Below are 5893 nucleotides of genomic sequence, written 5' to 3'. Positions count from 1 at the left end.
ATTGGCCTTTTCATTTCTGTCTAAATCTTAAGCCAAATGAGATGATGACAGGTCTTTTATGATTTCCTGTAAAGTAGAAAATAATGACTTAGGCGGTTTGTTAGCGAAGGTGACGATATCTTCTTGTTTATGGCGGAATGGGGGTCATTTTCGGAACTATATATTATTTTTCGCGCGTTAGGTTTAGTATTTTGTCTAAGTTAGTTACCTCATTTTTTCCTTAAATTTTTCATTCCTGTCCATTTACAAAACTGCTTCCGTTGGTCTTCTTTTTTCTCTTCTTACGTTTGTCATCTTCAGCGTTTTAGTTGTCATTCTCGCGGCTCACTTTGGATCTCTGTTTCGGAGTCACGTTTCTCTCTAATTTAAGCACCTTGTCTGTTTCGGATTAGGTAGGCCTTAGACATATAGCTCTGAATCAAAGCTTATTTAATTACAGCTATTTAAGGCCTACGTTTAGATATCTGCATACTAGACTTTATTTTCTTATTCGGTTTTCTTTTAACAAACTACAGTACGTATTCTACAGTCGGTAAACATTAGAAATACAGATTTAATCAAAGGCCCAACAATCGTCTGTACACTCACCAAAGCCTTCCATTGTGTCTGCCAGGCTCACACGCTCTCACGTACGAGGTAGACACAAACCAACACGTACCTGCGAGGGAAAAAGAGAAAGAATTATCAGCCACAGTAGAAAAATGGGATCCTCTCGAGCCTGATTCATGTTATAGCAGGTAACAGATAACCTCCCAGGTGTGTGATGACCAGAAAATCACACCCGATAAATCCAATCGAACACGCCTTAAGGGAACGAAGCGCTTGCAATACCTCTCGCCTCCCCCAAACATCAACACGTCCACACTTCATCCATCATTTAAAAGTACCTGATACTCCCTCCTAAGCCTTTGCCCTTGCTGTCCTTCATCTTCCACCTTTGATTAGATAGTTAGTGTTGCTTGTCACAAACAGCCTCGTAAGGACCATCAAGTCTGCTGTTGTTTGTTCCTCCTTCGTGTTTCTTTGTATTCACTCTTCGTCCCTGCACTCTTCTCTCCCTCTATTCTCTCTCCCACGCTCTCTCTTCCAGCCATATCATCACTACCTCTTCACCTTCCCCCTCTTCCCATCGTTGAAAAGTACCAGACACTCCCTTCTCTCCCTTCTCCTTCCCTGCACTCTCTCTGTCCCTCTCATCTCTCCCCCAAGCCCTCTCTTCCAGCTATATCACCACCACCTCCTCAGCTTGCCTCTCTTCTCATCACTGTACCCTCCTCTCATCGTTGAAAAGTACCAGACACACCCTTCCCTTTCCTCTCCATCCCTGCACTCTCTCTGTCCCTCTCATCTCCCCCCCACCTACCTATATCCAGCTATATCATCACTACCAACTCAGTTTGCCTCTCTTCTCATTGCTGAAGAGTACCTGACACTCCCTTCTCTCCCCTCTCCTTCCCTGCACTCTATCCCTCTCATCTCTCCTCCACCTATCCCTATCTAGCTCCACCACTACCCCATATCGTGTCCCCCTTTCCAGCTCATCTACTATTTAAAGTACAAGATTGCCACTTCTCACACCATGCCATCTTGCTCTCTCTCTCTCTCCCTCTCTCCTCTCTCCCATGCACTCCTATCCAGCTGTATCATCCCCACCTCCTCATCTTGTCCCCTTCCCAGCTCATCTGTCATCTAAAAGTACCAGATGATTACTCCTCTCCCCTCTCCTTTCTCCTCTTACTCCTCTCTCTCTATCCCATACAAACCTACCGAGCAGTCTCATCACCACCTCTTCATGTTGTGGTCTCCCTCCTTCTCCCCCTCCTTCACCTCCAGGATCCAAAAATAGGGACAGGTCTTGCTTCAACACCGCCACGTCACTTCATCGCAAAGGCATGAAAATGACAAACTCGAAGGGGAAGGAACATGGGTGGAAGCCGGCAAGGGGAAGGTTAATTAAGGAAGCCCCGTTCGTGCAGGAGGTTCTATGTTTTCCGAAGGGTAGCGCGAGAGGAAGAAAGGGTAGAAAAAGCGCGTTGACGGATTTGCGAAGGGCGAAGGTGATGCGAGTGACGTGGTGTTGAGGGAGCCGTGAATGATGGGAGGGAAGGAAGATTAGGTGAAAATAGGTAACTGGGAAAAATAAGTAGCTACGGACAGGGGAAAAGAGAGAGAGAGAGAGAGAGAGAGAGAGAGAGAGAGAGAGAACAGGCAAAGAAACAGACACACAAGAAGAGACAAGCTGACAGACCGACATGAAAAAACGGAGGTGGAAAATAAAAGGAAGTCAAATAAAAAACAAGCAAAAGAGCAAGAAGGAAGTAAGAGAATATGAAGAAGAAAAAAGAAGTCTTGGGCGGCATATAAGAAAAACTAAAGGAGGACTGGAGGGAGTGAGGGAGAGAGGGAAGGAGCGAAGAGAGGAATGAAGGAATGAGAGCATATACGTGACCCAGACCTATTATTATGGCGCTGGCTGGCGTGGCGGGGAGGACTGCGTTCCTGCGAGCCTCCGGAGATGAAGCCGAGGCGTGGAGGCAGACGAATGAGGGGAAAAGAGGCGAGAGAGGCAAGGGAGGAAGGTCACGGATGAGCAAATGAGACGTAAGGGAGGAATATGCAATGGAGAGAATGAGGTTTGCGAAATGACCCGCGGAAAAGGAACCAGACTTGAACGTTAGGAATAACTGGAAGATAGGAAAACAAGGTATAAAAGGCAGGGAGAAAGGTCACGGATGATTAAATGAAACGCAAGGAAGAATATGCAATAGAGACGAGTGGAAGGTTTGTGATATTGTTTGTGGTAATGGAACTAGACCTGAACGTTAGGAATACTTGGAAGACAGGCAAAAAATGTGTGTAAGTAATTAAGAAAGGGAAGAAGGTCACCGATGATTAAATGAAACGCAAGGAAGAATATGCAATAGAGACGAGTGGAAGGTTTATGATACTGTTTGTGGTAATGGAGCTAGACCTGAACGTTAGGACTAATTGGAAGACAGGCAAAAAATGTGTGCAAGTAATTAAGAAAGGGAGGAAGGTCACGGATGAGGAAATGAAACGCAAGGGAAGAATATGCAACACAGAGGCGTTGAAGGTGTATGCAGTGGCTTGTTAAGGAAACCAGATTGAAGGAGAGGAATAAATGGAAGTTGGGAAAAAGCGATTTGTACAGAAGGAAAGAAGGAAGGAAAGTCACCGAAGAAGGAATTCAATAGAGACGAATAGAAGATTCATGAAAATGGTTTGTTGTAGTGAAATGGCTTCAGTGTTAGCTATATATTATTTGAATGTGCGCAAAATAGGTATCGTTGGATCAAGGCTTAGCAAATGACTATGGAGAGAATGCAATAGAAACGAGCAGACGTGTTAAGTAAACTATATGTTGAAAATAGGCAGAATCGGCAGGGTTTTTTTTTTTTTTTTTTTTTTTCATCAAAGGATACGGCTCAAGGTGAACAAAAAGCCCACTACCCAACTCACACGTGAAAAACGTTATGCATAAACAATTAGCTTAGGAAAGGAAAACTACATTGTGTGAACTTTGCTGTAATGGATGTAGATGTGTAACCGAGAGAAACATTAGAATAAGTAATTGAAATAAAGGAGAGAAAACGAGGAAGAGACGAATGAGAGTAAAAGAACCATTAATACGTTGAAACAAAATTGAATGGCACTGAACATTAACAAAAAAAAGGGTAAAGAAGGAAGAACAAACACTGAATAAAAAAAAATAGGCAAAATTAGTGTTAAAAAGTTGAAGTCAGAAAGAAAAATGGAGATGGAGATGGGAAAAGAACGTTACAGAAATTACATAAACACGTCCTATTTTTGGGGGTGGGGTGGGAGAGTTTTTCTTTTTAGTGGGTAGTTTTATCTCCGTCACACTGCTGTCTCTTCCATCACATCCTCACACTGCCTAATATCCGCCGTTTACTCCCTAACACCCTTCCTCCCTCACACACTCTACACAAAAGTCATTCCAGTGGTTAGAAATGTTCCCTTGAATTTCCCATCACGTTTATCATCCCCTGCCCTCTGCCAGTGGACGAGGGCTTCGGGAAGGGCGAAGGAAGGAAAACAGAGCAAAACAAAAGTGGAGATGAAGTCGCTAGAGGAGGAGAAGGAGGAGGAGGAGAGGAGCTGAGAGTGAAGAGTAAAGAGCGACAGGGATGGAAGTTCGAATGGTTTATAGTGTTTGTGTGTGTGTGTGTGTGTGTGTGTGTGTGTGTGTGTGTGTGTGTGTGTGTGTGTGTGTGTGAGAGAGAGGAGGAGAGAAGAAGGAAATACAAAACAAAAGAAGGAGAATGAGATGGCAAAGTAATGATGGAATGAGGAAATGAGAATCCATGAAGGGGGAAGAAAAAAAAAAAGAAGAGGAGGAGAAATAGGAGTAGGGGGAGGAAAGGGCTCTGGGTAAGAGCGATAGGGAGAGAAAGCGTCCGACAGAGTGAGAGAGGTGGAGGTAGGAAGGATCAGGGATAATTCAATGAGGGCAAGGGAAGGATGACGGTGGAGAAGGTGGAAGGAGGAAGATTGCGTGAAGAGGTGAGAGAGAGAGAGAGAGAGAGAGAGAGAGAGAGATTTGGGCATCTTTAAGCTCACCAAACGCACTCAGCTCATAAGACAGACTGGCATTCGTTCCATTAGCAGTCTCTCTCTCTCTCTCTCTCTCTCTCTCTCTCTCTCTCTCTCTCTCTCTCTCTCTCTCTCTCTCTGTAAAGTAAGTAAAAATATCGTATAAGTTTATTTTTTTTTCTATTGATTTCCCTCTTCGTATATAAGTCTACAACAGGGTGTGGAAAATGTGGAGTATGTGTTTGCTAGTTTTATTATTTCATTTTTTTTTACGATGGCATCTGTCTACGCATTCCTCCTACCTTTATTTATTGTTTTGATAAGATGTTCAGCAAAATGTCCAGGTCTCTCTACAGTCTACACTCACACCCTTTCTCTTCCCTTGGTCTTTCTCCTCTTTCTTAATTTCTTTTTACTCCTGCTTACACTTCGACCACCTCTTCAACTATTCATTGGTCTCTTTCTGACTTGTTTGCTCTCCTTCTTCCTCTTCCTTTCCCTTTGGTTCTTTCATTCATTCTTCATTTCTTCCTACTGCTACGTGCCTTTCCATCTATAATGTTTTGTTTTTCCTTTCTCTCGAGCTGCTTAATTCTTCTTACCCTTACTGGTCATTTCCTTCTTCATTTTTTTTTCATTACTTCGGTCATTTCCATCTCTTCAGTTTTTGTTGATTTTTTTTTTCGACCGTCTTTTGTCTTCTTTCATTTCTTCTGATTCTCTTTCTAGCTTTTATAATCTTCCTTCTTCTCTTCTTCTGTTTCTCTTTCTAATTTCTTTACTTTTCTCTTCCTACTTACTTTTTTTTGTTTCTCTTTTTAACTTCTCTATTCCTCTCTTCCTTCTTATCTTCTTCTGCTTCTATTTCCTACTTCTTTACTCTTCTCTTCCTCTTCCTTCTGCTATTCCATTTCGTCGTTGGGTTCCTCTTCCTTCTCTTTATAACTGACCTTCCCGTCTTCACCTTATTTCTTCCCTTTTCTACGCATATCCCCATCTCCTCCATTTCCTCTACTTCTCGTTCTAACATCTTCATTCTCCTGTTCCTCTTTCTTCCCATGCTCCGTTTCGTCTTCATGTTCCTTCTCTCTTTAAAATTGACCTTCCCTTCTTCACTTTATTTCTTTCCATTAGTATGTACAATTCCAACTCTTCATGCGTTCCTGTTTCTCTTTCTAACTTATTTTATCCTTATCCTTCTGCTGCTCAGTTTAGTCCTTTGCTTCCTCCTCCTTCTCTTCTTTATAATTGACCTTCACCTCCTCGCCTCCCTCGACCTTGGCTCACCCCCATTAACCATTTTTTGTAGGCTCTTCGA

Source organism: Eriocheir sinensis, chromosome 47 (genome assembly GCF_024679095.1).
Source record: "Eriocheir sinensis breed Jianghai 21 chromosome 47, ASM2467909v1, whole genome shotgun sequence".
In the NCBI taxonomy this organism is placed as follows: Eukaryota; Metazoa; Arthropoda; class Malacostraca; order Decapoda; family Varunidae; genus Eriocheir; species Eriocheir sinensis.
Note: the sequence above shows the minus strand (reverse complement) of the source record.